General features: G+C 34.5%; 1 protein-coding gene across 2 annotated transcripts in view; it reads left to right on the top strand.

The window, feature by feature from the left end:
* Window positions 1–17,104, top strand: part of LOC149789809 (uncharacterized) — an 80,799-nt gene that overhangs the window by 44,857 nt on the left and 18,838 nt on the right. The window contains exon 1 of one of the 2 annotated variants that reach the window (XM_089971799.1): window positions 182–237. The exons of the other annotated variant lie outside the window; for it this stretch is intronic. The gene's annotated coding sequence lies outside the window, so the exon portion shown is untranslated. Of the gene's footprint in view, window positions 1–181; window positions 238–17,104 lie in introns of those variants that run through there. 2 annotated transcript variants of the gene reach the window in all.

Here is a 17,104-nt window from a genome sequence, read left to right as displayed (position 1 = left end):
GTCGAAACGAACCTTTCAGAAGTAAGAAGTATATTTTTATTTTCTTCACCTCTTACAAGTATTATACGAAGTACAAGCAGTTTCTTATATGTCACAGATAATAATAATAATAATAATAATAATAATAATCAAAATTTAGGTTACAATGGCCATGCATGGAATACACGAAAATTATGCGAGCAGCATTCCACAAATTGAGGGCTAAATGACAGCAGACACGTGCAAAATATGCTCCAAGTAAGTGAATTAATGATCATCGTAGTGAAATGTGATACGTTCTCATTTTCGCTTCACAATTCGCAGCAAAATATATACCCAGAAAACTTCACAGACATGTGTTCAGGGTACATTATACAAGTGCCGTAATATGACTACGTTTAATACAAATGTTGATACAAGTGCTAAGAGTTCATTGTGCAAGTGTCGTAATATAAAGACGCGCACTATACAGTTTGAAACAAGAGTTAAAGAGTTCATTGTATTAGTACTTTAATATAAAGACATACACTATACACTTGGAGCAAGAGTTAAAGAGTTCATTGTACAAGCGCCATAATATAAAGACGTACACTATACACCTGGCACAAGAGTTAAAGAGTTCATTGTACAAGCGCCATAATATAAAGACGTACACTATACACCTGGCACAAGAGTTAAAGAGTTCATTGTACATGTGCCGTAATATAAAGATACTTAATACACATATTGATTCAATTGCTTACGCGTTTGTTGTACAAATGCCCTAATATGACGTGTCCGTTGTTTGCCGTGCATTGTGTACAAAATTGTGTTAATTAAGTTCAGTCAATATTGTTTAATTACCTCACCCATCTATATACCTGCAATGTTGAGGGATTCAGTGACCATTATTTAAAAGGTAAACAAATGTATGGTTTTGCTGGCATATGGTGAAGATAACTTTGTGGTACATAGCATATTTGTGTAGATATGTGTATATGTTTATCTGTATAGGTAACATATATATTTCAATTACCGAATGACAGCTAAAAGGTGTATCCAAAAGCGTTAACATTGATTGGATCAAGTGTGAAGTTTTAAGGCCGTGTAATAAGGTGGCAGCACGGGTAGCCAGTTACTATTATAATCTTTCAATCTACGATGAAGATAAAGATTCAAGATAAGTACAATAATAATTATTTTCCATCGTTCAGTTCTGACAGTAAATCAGTTAAATTTGTGTATTTTATTACGATATACAGTAACCTTTAAAATTACCTTTATAATAGGAGATATTTGGACAAGTGCTTAACGTTCCAAAATAAATTGCTAATTATTGATTTGAAATTTAATCTCCTTAATAGATATGCAGTGTATCATTTTCTTCAAGCCAGCATATTCGAGCAATAATAATCCTTAATCAATTCTTTGAAATTATCAAAATAATGACATTTACCAGCATGTTTAAAAAAAATTCCCGTTTCGTTGTCACGAAACTTTTAGATCCCAAAAATCGAAATTAGACTAAAACATCAGCATGAGATTCATACAGACACTTAGAGGACTCGGAGTAAGTCATATTGATATTTAGAGGACTCGGAGTAAGTCATATTGATATTTAGAGGACTCGGAGTAAGTCATATTGATATTTAGAGGACTCGGAGTAAGTCATATTGATATTTAGAGGACTCGGAGTAAGTCATATTGATATTTAGAGGACTCGGAGTAAGTCATATTGATATTTAGAGGACTCGGAGTAAGTCATATTGATATTTAGAGGACTCGGAGTAAGTCACATTGATATTTAGAGAAAACAGCGGTGCTCCGAGACAATGATTCTAGCACTTGAATAAAATCATACCAGTATGAGACAATCATATTGTATGAGAGCAAACTTACCAATGTACTGATAAAAAAAACACCTTAAACACCGAAACACGAATTCACGTTTCATTGATTGAGTGACTAGGAGATTGGCCTCGATGTCACTCAATCTATTTTACATTAGTTCGATCGTTATATCTTTGAAAATTTAGGATTTTTGTCCGACATTAAAAGGATAGACATTGAAATAGTAGAAAGGGTAGACACTCAAATAGTAGAAATGTTATATATTGAAATAACAGAAAGGATATAGATTGAAATAGTAGAAAGGAAAATCACTGACAAAGAAGCAATCATAGACATTGAACTAGTAGAAATGAAAGACACTGAAATAGTAGAAAGTATCGACATTGAAATAGTAGAAAGTATAGCTACTGAAATAGTAGAAAGTATAGACATTCAAATAGTAGAAAGAATAGACACTGAAATAGAATATGCATTGAAATAGTAGAAAGAATAGACACTGAAATAGCAGAATTTATAGACATTGAAATAATAGAAAGGATAGACGTGAGATAGTGGAAAGTATAAACATTCAAATAGTAGAAAGGATAGATACTGAAATAGTTGAAAGGATACACATTGAAATAGTATAAAATATAGACATTGAAACAGCAGAAAGGTTAGACTCTGAAATGGTGGAAATATAGACACTGAAACAGTAGAAGAGACAGATACGGAAATACTAGAAATATAAATTATGAATGTGTAGAAAGCATAGACCTTGAAATAGTATATAGGATAGATTTTGAAATAGAAGAAAGGATAGACAATGAAATAGTACAATTTGTCTCAGGCGAGAGAGAGGGAGTGAGAGACTATTGTTCAACTGAACATATTGTATATATAACGTATTAACCATTATAATTAACAATTGCATAGTACCTTTAGTACAAATAGTAAATGTTGCTGAAGCAGTAAGAAGACTTTGTGCATTTCATTTCCTGGTGTACAACCTTGTTGTATGCTGAGGTCATTTTGTCATAAATCTGAACATTGACATACCTGTGGGTGAACTCAGAGAGAGAGAGAGAGAGAGAGAGAGAGAGAGAGATTGTCTCAATGTGGTGATAGAATACACTAAACAACGTTACAGCCAGGAACAATTACTGTTTTACATGTAGAGTTTACAAATATGATAACATCTTATGCATCAGAAAAGTCGTCAGTTGCAAAAGAATTCCCTTTATCTGCGAATCCCATTCTTTTACCTCTGTACACTGTAGGCTGTATGAATTTGTTTAGATTTAGATTGAGAGAGAGAGAGAGAGAGAGAGAGAGAGAGACGTGTGATGTGATTTTGATTTTTAATGTAGCTTTAACAATTTTTCAGTCATATCGCTACGATGTCTGCAATGTGGCAGTTTATAGTGATGTCTAGCACTGGGGCATCATGCCGCAGACATGTAGCATGATGTCCAACCCATTCACATTATCCTGACACCAGGCCGACCAGTCCTAACACTAACCTCTTAATGCTGAACGCCAAGCGAGGCAGCTGTTAGTACCATTTTTTAAGTCTCTGGTATGATTCGGCCGGGGATCGAACCCACGACCTCCCGCATCCGAGGCGGACGCTCTGACCACTAGGCCACCGGAGCGGTGTTGAGAGAGAGAGATAAACTGTTGTTCATTTAAATATATTGAATATATATAGCGTATAAACCAAAAGTAATTGAAAACATCCCTAAGTACCGTTAGTAAATGGTGATGAAGCAATAAGAAGATTGTATACATATAATTTCCTGTGATCTACCAATGACAAATCATCATAGCAGACATTTATAGTTTTAATTTGTTGCGAATCACCACATAGAGACGTGTATGTATTTTATTTTGGTAAAAGTGAAGACAGTGAGTCACTTAAGTATTTAAATTTGGTACCAAAGTCAGTGGGTGTTAAAAATTTGCATACATCGAAACTACAAAGTATCCAAGTAATTTTGAAACCAACCTACAACTAACAGTGTCCTGGTCAATACTACATCTCTGTAGGAAAATATGTCGCTAACGGGATACACAATGGGAAAATCAACGTCAAATGAGAAGTAACCGTGTATTCAGTGCTTTCTCTGCGTAATTGAACGTAATCCGCGTGTGGTTATTATATTCCCAATATCATTGTAGCTATAGCCAGTGACTGTGGTGCCGTAGTTTCACCTGCACAGTCTGTCGGCTTTGGCCTTCACTGAGCCGCTGGGGACATCAGACTCAAACTATTAAAGGGTTTACAGCAATGCTTTTAATGGTGTGCTCAGCATGCAGGCCCCAATCTTCTTGCAAGAATAGCTATTTGGAATTTGGTATAAACGATACAATAGGATTAGGAACGAGCTTACATAATGCATGTTTTACCTGAGCGGAACAATTCTGCCATTTTCTATATAAATAATGTATTGCAAAGTCTTTCACGCCATCTTATAGGTTTCTTTATAAGATTCCACCCAGAGACCAAACCAAAAGGTAACACTGGTGAGTCTAACAAATTCCTAAGGAAAATACAATTATTAAGTTTGTATTTGAAATAGTATGTACTGGTAAAACGTCCTTTACTTTCCAAACGAGACGTGTAATTTTTGCATTAAAAATCAAAAGTAACAAAGACGTTAATGACTATGTAAAATATCGTTGTCATGACAACATTTGACAAGAACTCAAAGTCTAGTAAACTTCGTCCTTAATAAGTTCTTTAAAATATGTAGAAACGTTTAACTACCTTCAAGCTTATAAAAAGTTAGTGCGAATTATCAGTCTTCCAAAATGGACATTAGACGAAAGCTTCTACATCAAACATTGATCCAAACAGAAAATTCTACTTGTATTCAGACAGCATCCCACTGATAGCTGGCGAAAATCATTGTGATATTCAGAGTGATAAAAAGTATATCTACTGGAACTAAGAGAAAATCATACGGTGCTTACAAATAGTAAATCTAGTGCGTGGTAAAAATCATACTGGGTGCTCGACCAGAATCATTGTTTACTTAGAGAAAATCATTTAGCAACTTACAAAAAAAAAAAAACATTGTGCTCAATGATAATTTTATCATGCTGGTACTCAGCGACAATTGTACTAGCACTGTGACAATACAACAAGCATATTTAAACACGAAAATACCGCCGCTTAGAGAATGCCATACGAGTATTCAATGACAATCGAACTGGTATTGGGAACGTATCATACGCGTACTAAAAGACAACAGAAAATGGTAGTGGGAGCATATTATACTGGTACTCACAGACAACCGAACTGGTAGTGGGATCATATCATACTGGTGCTTAGAAGAAACTACCTTGCAATAAATAAAATAAATTGGGTACTCACAAAGTATCATAATGGTACTCAGAGAAAACAGTCATGCCGGTAGGCAGAAATAATCCTATGATATCACCTTATTGTAATAAGAGCAAATCACACGCTACTCAGACAGAATCATTATGCTCCTCACATAATTCTGTCGTACCGCAACTTGGAATAGATAACACTGGCACCCAAAGAGAACTATACCAAATCTCAGAAAGAATAACTCAGAATAATTATACCGATTCTCAGACAAAATCTCATTTGTACTCGTACACATAACAGATGATACTGCTACTGTGTAGGAGAGAGGGATACCGTCTTACTGGTACTTAAAGAAAGTCATGCCGGTACTCAGATACAATCATACTAGTACTTGGACATAGTCATACTGCTCCTGGAGAAAAATAATCATGCTATTACCTGGATAAAAGCATTATGTACTTAGGTAGAATATTAGTAATACTTGGACAGGATGATACTGGTACTCAGAAACAATCAGTCTAGTACGCGCATGAAGTCATTGCTGTATTCAACAATAATCATACAAGAACTTGGTTAAAATCGTACTGGTACTCAGAGACAATGATACTAGTACTTGGATACGATGCAACCGGTATTCAGAGAAAATTAAAATACTAAGCCAGACCTATACTGGTAATTTTAGAAAAATGTACCGATACTTGGTGACATTTTTTGCAGGTAGTCATTAATTTCTTAGTGACATTAAACATCTGGTTCGTGGTAAGGGGATAAAACGGTAAGATAATTAGGAATCTCATTTGGACCAAAGTTAGGTATCATTTTATATGTATTATACTGAAACACGAGTTCAGTTTCGTTCTCTGAGTGTTTTGTGACTATGTGATTTTCCTCAATTTCACTTGATATATTTTACTTTAGTATCATCTTTATACCTTTCACAGGGATGGGATTTGTTTGAAGTTGAAATAGTAGCAAGGATAAAACAAGCACATGGTTAAAATCGCACAAAAGTTCAACGTCTATGTTTGAAAACGAAAGAACCTGAGGAAGTTGTTGTAACTGTGTTGGGTAGGCGACATCTACATTGGGAGATTAGCTGGTAGAGCTAACAAACAAACATCTAGGTTACATATTAATTTCAAATTCAAAAGCTCCCTCTAACCTTACTTAGTTACTAAGTTGAATTAAAGTGATTTTCGCTCCAATGGAGCATGTATCACTGTTTTCTTTACGCACAGCATGCTATTTAATTACTCATGGGGGAAGGAAGGAGAGCCACATCCCCCAGGCTTTTATGTGTTCATGGAACACTTATTAATTAGGCCGTTAGGTCGAGGTGCTATTTAGTTCCTAGCGATCTGGATGTTTGGCCGAGGTGAGTGGGATTGGACCCAACACAAACTCATTGCTTAAGTTGCATTGATTTGCTGATGGAGACGAGTGGGATTGGACCCAACGTGCACTCGTGTATGCTGCTATTTTGGGGCGTGCACTGCACGCGTGATGTTTGATGTCTGGCCGTGGCAGAGGAGGAAAAGGCTTATGGATCGGGAGGCGGTTCATGGCACAGTTTGACGTTTCTAGGCTCCAGGGTATAGTTTCTAAAAGTGTCCTCCTGCATAATTTTGAGGATAACTATGTGCTGTTTAGATTTGGTTAAACATAGATACCCAGGTTGACAGTCATGGGTTTTGATGTTGCCACCTTGTGTAGCAGGCCCTGATGTTCTTGGGTATTTGATACCACCTTGGTTGGTATGGGTTTTGGGGTCTTAGTGGTCAAATAGTGCTGTTTGCATTGCAGCTTTGTGCTGCTGAATCTGATAATCTTTGGGTTTTAGACCACCTTATGCTTGTTAATTTGGGGTTATAATTCCTAATGCAGAGTTTTTGTTTTGCAGCCTTGTGCTGCGGGATCTGATGGTCTTTGGAGTTAAGACCACCTTATATATTGATAATTTGGGATAGTTTGTTCCTAAATCTGTTTGAGTGTGGACGGTCCTGATGGTCTGGGTTCAAGACCACTTTATACGATCTGATTTTTGAGTCCTGTCGGTAATTCTAGGTATTTGTTTATGGCTGTCACCTGGGTTTTGCGTGAGTAGATTCGTAGAGGTGTTAATTTTCATGCCAGATTGTTAAGATGTTGTTTAAGAGACAAGGAAAAAGGAGATATATAGAGATAAAGAGAAAGATAGGAGAAAAATATATTATTTTATTTTATTTTATGTTTTATATTTTAAATTTTTTTAAAAAATATTTGTAATTAAATATTTTTTAGGTTTTGTATTTTAATTTTAATTTTAAGTCTTGCAATTTATGTTTTCCAGGCCATGTATTTTTCCCCATGTTGTTGTCCTTGTCGATTTAATCGAGTCTGAGAGACACGTCACGGTCACCTATTATGGGCGGTCCCTATTTAATTGGGCTGGGTTATGGGTTTAATAGTTTTGTAATTTTATTTTCTAGGTCAGGTGTATTTTGATCCCAGATAGTTGTCCTTGTCGATTTGCTCGATTCTTTAAGAGATGTCCAAGGACACGTTATCTGGGTAGTCCATATTTAGTTTGTTTAGTTTTAATTTTAAGTCTTGCAATTTATGTTTTCCAGGCCAAGTATTTTTTCCCAGGTAGTTGTCCTTGTCCATTTGATCGAGTCTGAGAGAGACGTCCAAGAACACCTAATCTGGGTAGTCCCTATTTAGTTTGATTCCTTATTTTATTCATTTGGAGTATACAACTTCTTTTACAGTTATTTAAATCTTTTATATAGTCCTGTTTCTTGTAGGTACGCTATTATGTTTTCGAATGTTAAGTTAATATTGGAGTTTGTGTTCATCAAGAACTCTGGGTAAGTGGCTGGTGATCCAATCTTACTTTGTTTAACTTTAAACCTAGCCCTTTCCTTTTAATGTGTGTGACACTTGTTAAAAATATGTTCTAAGCCTTCTGGGACCCGGCAGTGATAACAGTTGGGGTTGTGTGGTTGTGGTCCTATGTACTGTCCGAAGTTGCTAGCCAGCTTAGTTTTGCCTGTGAGTATTCTATTTATGAATTTTTGGTCATTGCCTTTTGTATTGGGTGGTTTCTTATTTCTACAGACTTCTTTAAGGATGGTTTTTAGTTTCCTGCCTTGAGTGTTTGCGTTCCATAGTTCCTGCCATTTATTGTCAATGAGGGTTTTAGATATGCAATAGAGTTCATTTATGCTATAATCTAGGTTGATGTGGGTGGTTTCGTTTAGTTTTTGCTTAGCTGTCATATCTGACATATCGTTACCTGGTAAGTTAATGTGGGATGGTATCCACATAAATTCTACTTGTAAATTTGTATTGTTTAGTTTTTTAACAATAGACTGGTTTACCTAAGAAAGTTTTCTCTTGAATTGGTGTTGTTATTAAGTCTTGAATTTATGACGCTTAGCGAGTCACTTGTTATTACCGCTTGAGGTAATTTGTTTTCTTCAATCCATTTGAGGGCTTCAAGGATGGCCCAGAATTCAGCTGTGTTTAGAGAGTAGAGGTTAGGTAATCTTCGTCCTATTTTAATGTTAAGTTCTGGGATAACACAAGCTGCTTTTGTTCTGGGTGGTTCTGTTATTTTGGTTCCATCAGTGTATACCTTAATAAAGTTACAATATTTAGTGTTGATCTCTTCTATACTGATTGTTTTTAGTTTGTGTTCTTGTTCATATTTGTTGCCATATTTCGTACTGAGGGTGTTAATTGAAGGGTTGATATTGTTTCATGGCTCTGTGTCATAGTGATTTGTAATTTCTACTTGAAGGTTATCTATAGGACGTTGTTCAGCTAATTGGTGTTCTAGTTTCCCTGCTGGTATATTTTGTGTTAGTTTAGTTTTAAAAAGTGTTGCATTTATTTATTGCTAGCCTTGTCGGGTGCGTATCAGGGTGGATTGTTAGCCTGGTTGCATACCTGAGGGTGAGTTCTTCCCTTCTAAGGTGGAGCGACAGTTCTCCAGTTAAGATTTGAAGTTCCACTAGTGACGTGGATGGTAGTGCTCCAGTACAAATAATTAGGGCCTTTCTTTGTATGCTATCCAAATTTTTGAGGTTATTTTGGGGTGCCGCGTTGTAAATTTGGCATCCATAATCTAGTTTGGACCTAATTAATAATTTATATAATGCCAGTAAGGTTTCTTGATTGGATCCCCAGGTGGTTCCTTTAAGGTCTGTAAGGAGGTTAAGGTCTTTATTGCACATTTTAACTAGTTCGTTTATGTGATGTCCCCAGTTTAGGTTAGATTAGTAGTACATTCCTAAAAATCGGGCTACTTTTGCGAATTTAATTCCCTCTAACCATTTCTGCCTCTGTATATACATCAGCATAGCGGACTTCACGGGAGACATCCTGATATTATATTTCTATAATTAGCTTGATTGTTTCTGGTACATATATCTGTGTTTCCCACATTAAACTAAACATTTGATATCTCACTAATGATTTGTCTAGAAGTTGATTTGAAAACATATAAATGATTATAATATATTTTATCAGACTCACACTCACGTTCAACCTCTTCCTCAAAATATAAATGTTAAATAAATGTAGTTGAATTGTAAGGTTTGGCAAAGATTGTCAGAGTTCAAGTATAAAATATATATTTCTTTAAAATATATATACAAGATACTCTTGCTAATTAGAGAAACCTAATCTACTATCTTGTCTCTAATATCATCAGCATTGTCAAAATCTAAAACTAACTGTAAGTCCTGTAAATAAGCATTTAATAAATTTGCATAAAAACAAATGCCTGTTCTCCCTTACATAGACCATAGAGCTAGACCTGTTAAACCAAATGATTAATGTCCATAAGGTCATGGGGTCAGTGTGCTGTCCAGATTCTGCTTGTATTGTTTTGGAAGATGTGGATTCTATTCAGCATGACTATGTACAAGACTAAAAAATTAGAAAACAGTTGAATCATATAAAAGTCCCTACTACAAAGTCCTCAAATGTTAAGGAAATAAGACATTTTTAGGATAACTCAAAATATGTGGACTGTACTTAGTTGCATGACTGCTGAATATTCAAGCTTCCAACGACGTTTAGAAAGATGTATTCCACCAGCTATTAATGAAGCAGTTCGTCTTTTGATACTTACGGTGATCTTAAACCCTGTTCTACCAAGAAAGATCTGATACACATATTGATTCATGACATTTGATTGGGCAAATGGCAATCAGAATTGAATTTCACCCTATCACAACGCTGGCATTTTGACGTAAGTTCCAGCACTGCCTTTATTTAGATGGTAATATCGAGTCTGGCTTTAATTTAAGGAAAACAAGATTTAAAAGCTAGCCACTGAGTTAACGCATTCATATCATTCGGGTCAATACCCGTATCACTTAACATTCACAATGTTTTAGCAATATGTTATATTATATCGCAGGCACAAAAATAGCAAAATGTATTGTCACATAATAAGGCTTCGAAACATTATATAATATATAGGCATATTAAATAGGAAAGAACCCATACAAGCAATATATAACTCACATAAATTGTAATGACTCATGATCGTATTTTCTTATCGATTTTCATCAATCAGTGTTCGGTCAAACTGTATTGTTCGCAAAGATAACAAAGGTTAGGAACAACGGCTTATTGAATTTGGTAATTCACGCATGGTTCAGTGAATGACAACTCGAGAAGGAAGTAAGTAAACAATTAAACATCACAATTTTTGACAAAGAGGTTATAGTTTAACCATTAGCGTATAGACACATCTCTTTTGTCCCTAAGTACGAACTGTTTTACGTTACATACGACTGATGAGAGAAACATTAGTAAATAGTAACAACGTAAAGAAATTTGGTGCTGTTTGCAGCTTTGATGAAAGAGATGGGCCGGCTGAAAATCCCCACCGAGATAATTTAGTGGCGGTCCTTCGATTGTATTCTAATCACGAATCTATTTCTTCTTCGAAACACTAATGGATCACCAAGACATCCAAACAACAATTAACACTGAAATAATATTATTTAGAAACACTGCCAATTGAAAGCAGATCCCTACCTGATTGTGCTTTGTGACTGACATAAAATACATCACCCAATAGATATTCAACGATTTGGGAGCTGTAAATGGTGTTCACACATTTAACTCGAAAGTTCAAAAACAGTAAATGGTGTTCACACATTTAACTCGAAAGTTCAAAAACTGATTCTCACATACAAATATCCGATCAAACGGTTTGTCCTATTTGAATCGTTTTAAAAAAAATAAAACGGTATTTGTTTCGATAAACGTAAAGGACCATCACTCGTACCTATCTCCATAACCTTACAACTGACGTCATTACCGTTAACAACATATCATATATGGATATTATTTCATTATTAGCGTTTTCATTTTTCTTTTATCTTTTTTTTACGTTAATCGTAAATATAATGTTGAACTAATTCTGCTCATTAATGTTTGAAAAAATCCCCTTCACATAAAAAGCATGATACCAATTATTCCCAGATTTAATTAGACTTATATTTTTAATAACATCACGTTTATGAGTTATAATGGCTGATGATTTATACAAGACGGTGGGTAAGGTCTGAGTTAAGGAAATGTTTTTCCGCTTGGAAAAGAGCTTTGCAACTTGTTTTAAAATCACGAGTAATGCATGTATTGTTGTGTTCCCGGCGAAGGATCCGAAGATATATATCAATCTGCCTGTATATATGGAGAGACCACACTGAGCATGAATCGGTTCCGGGTCCTGAAAAAATTACGACACATTTCCGTTACGGCATGTAGTCGGCGAGTTATAATTGTTTCTTCTTGTGATAATATTAATTCTCTGTGTATTTTTTTCTTCTTAATTGTCATGCATCCTCCTGCTGGCTCCACAGATAATACTCTCCACTCGTTATGATATGTATTAGTAAATTGCAGCAATACCTTTTATGATGTGTCTTAATTTGTATCTGAGATTTAAAAAATAACTGTTTAAGCTTGGTTTTTTAAAATAAATCTTTAGTGATGCTGTATTTAGACTTGATTTTTATCTGAGATAATCTACGTGACTCTGTATTTAGACTTCATTTATATCTTAGATATCCGGAGTGTCTCTGCATGTAGACTGATTTCTGTCTGGGAATACCGTTGTGTCTGTATATTTACCCTTGATTTATATATGGGATTACCGTTGTGACTGTATATTTACCCTTGATTTATATCTGAGATTACCGTTGTGACTGTATATTTACCCTTGATTTTTGTCTGGGATTACCGTTGTGACTGTATATTTACCCTTGATTTCTGTCTGGGATTACCGTTGTGACTGTATATTTACCCTTGATTTATATCTGGGATTACCGTTGTGACTGTATAGTTACCCTTGATTTATATATGGGATGTCTAGAGTGGCTGTGTATTAAAGAATTAATTTATGTCCGAGATATAAGAAGTAACCTTACATTTAGACAATGTCTAACTGAGATAGCCGCAGTGTCCCCGTATTTAAACGAGACTTAATTTACATTGAGAGAAGACCTAATTACTCCGTCTACATTCAAATGTATCGGATACACAAGAATATAAATATTCGTGAATAATTTCCATTCTCTTCGTGGGGTACGCACTAAGGCTAGGATAGAGGTTGTGGATGCGGAAAGTACAGGCAAGGCGATAAATACAGTAACTCACATAGGCTGATCAGATTCTCAGTAGAGAACGAATTTTAAAAAAAGAGAATGTGATTTTTCATTTTTATCTTTTAGTTTAATTGTCTGAAATTTTATTTTGTTTTTTTAAGTGTTTGGGAGGGGGAGGAGGTGACCAGGGAAACCTGCGGAGACATACTAGTTGTACCAGAAGCGCACACTTATCCCCCCCCAACCAAATAAATAATAATTAACTTAAGAATAAAGTTTTGTTCATTAATAATAAAATATCTTCAGCTTGAATTTAAACGATTATTCTACGCAATAATGAATCACATTTTCAATAGCTTTTTATAAAGACGGCAAATGCAATACATTAAAATTTAAATTCTTAGTCCCAATCTTTCTCAAGTTTATGGGAGGTGTTTATCGATCTATATTTCTTTTTATTAGGAGGTATTTGTTAGTTATATTGCAGTATTTTGGGAGGTGCCTGATTTTGTCATACAAATATTCTAAATCTAATACAACAATCTCCAAGTTCTTTACGGTGAAAAATTATTTGTGGTGGCCGAATGGTCTAAAGGTCTCGCCTTTACCGATCACTGTCATTGCACCTCTGTCCGCTTGGGTTTGAATCAACGGCTCTGCCAATGTGGGTATGTGAGAAAGCTTACCATTCGTTTTCCGTAGGTCGGCGGCTCCTACTAGAACTTTCCCTGCTCTTTCCTCCACCAGTTATTCTGGACGTCACGTGCAGGCTATCATGCGCTGAGAAACAGACCAAAACAACAACAACAACAACAAGACTATTAGCATGTTACCTCATTTCGAGGCAGATTTGATTTTATTCATCAGAGGTTTATGTGCCTGTAAGTCGTCATGTATAACATTTCATTTCAATACCATCTCCTTAACTTTCTCATTGTCCTCTATCTTTTGTGCATTTCTCCTGGGAAAACAAAGGACTGCTGTTAAATGGTCTTTTTTTTCCATTCATAAGTTATTTTTAGGCGATTAGCAGAAACGTTCCTTTCATGTTATGGGCGTGTTGTCAAGAGCTTTTATTTATTTCTTTGCATTAATCTTTGTAATTGATGTGTTTACCACACACCTTAGATCTGGCAATAAATTGCGTAATGTACTAATAAAAACCGTGTTTTACTTGGAACTTTTTATCTTAACCAGTCAACCAGTAAATTGTGACATTATCCCAAATGCAGATTATACTAGTCAAATTATTTTAGTGCATGTGTTACAAAACATGCAGAGACGTGTACTTTCATAATTTTCGATCATATAAAAATAGCAATGAACTGGTCTAGTTCCATAGCCAATTTTTTTTCTTTAATTGTCAGGCTACAGTTACACATTTTGTCTTCGTCCTTGCTTGATCGTTTTGCTGCACGACATATTTCAAATCATCCACTCTCCAAAAAAGTAGTCTCCACTTAAAAGAGAAAAACATGCATTTTTTCCAAAAGCAGAACGTTTTTGAAATTTGCTTTTGTCATAAAATAAAGACTTTAATTAAGGAGGTGGACAAGCTAAAATAAACAACAACGAAAAGTTTATTATTGACAAACTCGAACAGTTTTGATTCACATTTACTTCCACCTAGTATAAAACAAGCTTTTATCAACTTACATTTTTATTTTGCGAAACCATGGAACGTTTTTATTGTGAGATCCAATACAAGCATATCTCCAGATAATATATCTCACTATTATCAAGAGGTAAGTTACACACACACACACACACACGCACGCACGCACACACACACACGCACACATACACACACACACACACACATATATATATATATATATATATATATATATATATATATATATATATATATATATATATATATATATATATATATATATATATATATATATATATATATATATATATATATACATATAATAGAATACAAATCATATGGCGAATAACAGTCCTTTCAAGTACACTGAATCCAGCAAGGGATCACGTGTGTCAGAGATTGATTAAGATAAGTGCTATAATCCGACAACGAACAATGCGAAACTAGTATCTAGCTAACCTGAGCAGGTCATATTTTTCAAAAGCAAATACAAGACATAGAGAAAACAAACAAATGAAACAGAAAAAAGGTTATGTTTGCGAAACTTTACATGACAGTTTCTACAAGAATTCAGCCTTTTAACTCTATTATGTGTCAACTAGTTTATTTTATTTTCTAGAATTAAAAAGTTGAATTCCTGTAGAAATAGCCATGTAAAGTTTCGCAAACATAACAGTTTTTCTGTTTTATTTGTTTGTCTTGTCTATATTTTGTATTTGCCTTTGAAAAAGACTCTGTAAAGGGTCAAAAGCGCTCAGGCTACCTAGATACTAGTTTCGCACTGTTCGTTGTCAGTTTATTGCATTTGTATTTACATATATGATGCAATGTTATGTGACATATTTAGTTCTTTATGGTAAAACATGGTTGGTTACCTTAGACAAAATATATTGTCATTCCAGGTTAGCTTTATAATGCTAAATCCATTACTATGCATGGTCTTGCCAAACTATGTTGGCGAATGACTGGTTGTCGGACATATAATATACCTGCCGCTGTCGACATCATATACTTGACTGTATAATATTTCAATAACGTAACTTAAGGTAATGTGTTGTGGATTAGTTTGATATATGTGGTGAACACTACAAAAACGGCAATAAATTACAGTACGAGTCAAAAAGGGCTTTAGTCAAGTTTTTGGATGGTTAAAATATTCCATTTCTGGGATCGTATCTTGCATTGTTTTTCAAAGTACATACCATGCTAAATAATAATAATAATAATAATAATAATAATAATAATAATAATAATAACAATAATGAGGACTTTGTATAGGGCCTACTATTTAGAAGTTCTAAGCGCTTTACAACATTAGACAACACATATAAGATAAAGAACATATATGATGATATGATTACAAAAACAAACACCACGAAATTAGAAAACATACAAAACATGCTGAGAATATTAAAGGTAGGAAACATTATTAGATCTTTAGTTCTTTATATATACAGTTCTCCAAATCAATACCTAGAAATTAATGTATTAAATTTTAACATGATACGTACAATAAATATTTAGTCTTAAAATAAGTATGGCTATCTAGAAGAATCGTCAATATTTTATGACATACAGGAATTAAAACTGTAACAAGTAACCTACTTCTTCAAATGAACAAGTGACTTAAAGGGGGACTTGCGATTGGTCGAATATCAATTATGACGTAATAGTAAAATTATGATGCATAATACTACTGCTAATATCAAGGGAAAGGGAAAGCCAAATGGAGGATTTGTTGGCGTCTTCTACGACAGATGCAATGTGCTAAAACAATCACATGACAGATGCAATATAAATTAAACAATACTATAAAAGATACAACGTAAAGCAGCCAATAATATAGTTGCATATAAAGTAAATACTATTATATCAGACGCAATGTAAATTAAAGAATAGTAAGAAATATGCAATCTAAGGTAAACAATAGTATGAAATATGCAATCTAAGGTAAACAATAGTATGACAGATGCAATCTAAGGTAAACAATAGTATGACAGATGCAATCTAAGGCAAACAATAGTATGAAATATGCAATCTAAGGTAAACAATAGTATGAAATATGCAATCTAAGGTAAACAATAGTATGACAGATTCAGTATAAAGTAAACAATTATGATAGCTGCAGTGTAAGGTAAATAATAAATGCAATGTTTTTAATACGTTGAAGAATTGTGATATTAAATAAACATCACAATAAATGCATCAAAGTCAATCACATGAAAGCGTCACTGTCTGTCTTCTCGTGTGATGACACAGTATTGCGTCATACAGTGAGAGACACAGGGACACAATTGTCACTGTCGTACAAAGTGGCAATGTCTTACGAATTGGCAATTTCCTACAATGTAGACTTAACGGTATGGAATATATAGCAATTTTGAGCTCGCATAGTTTTGATTGGATTTAGCTCGACTTTTGAAGTCAAATTTTACTAATTAAAAATAAGAGTATGTAAAAGTATTTTTTAAAAATGGTGTGCTGATTAGTAAAGATTTCCAACTGCAAATGAGGTGGGTGGGGCTTATGGAAATAGTGAAACTCTTTAACTGACATTGTAGCTCTCTTTTCTGTACTCTTTTATCTTTGCGGACACTGGTAAATGTTAAATAATTAACGTTCAGTGAATAGTTTTAATTATATCCTGTTGCACACGTACAGGCTCGGTCTTAAACTAACTCATGTCAAATACACGTTTGCCTTGTTTTCAATCAAATCCTGTTAGACATACACTCGCCCAGGCATTAA

Source organism: Sinohyriopsis cumingii, chromosome 10, assembly GCF_028554795.1.
Source record: "Sinohyriopsis cumingii isolate HCF-2022 chromosome 10, ASM2855479v2, whole genome shotgun sequence".
Classification (NCBI taxonomy): domain Eukaryota; kingdom Metazoa; phylum Mollusca; class Bivalvia; order Unionida; family Unionidae; genus Sinohyriopsis; species Sinohyriopsis cumingii.
Note: the sequence above shows the minus strand (reverse complement) of the source record. Positions and strands in the feature narration are given on the sequence as shown.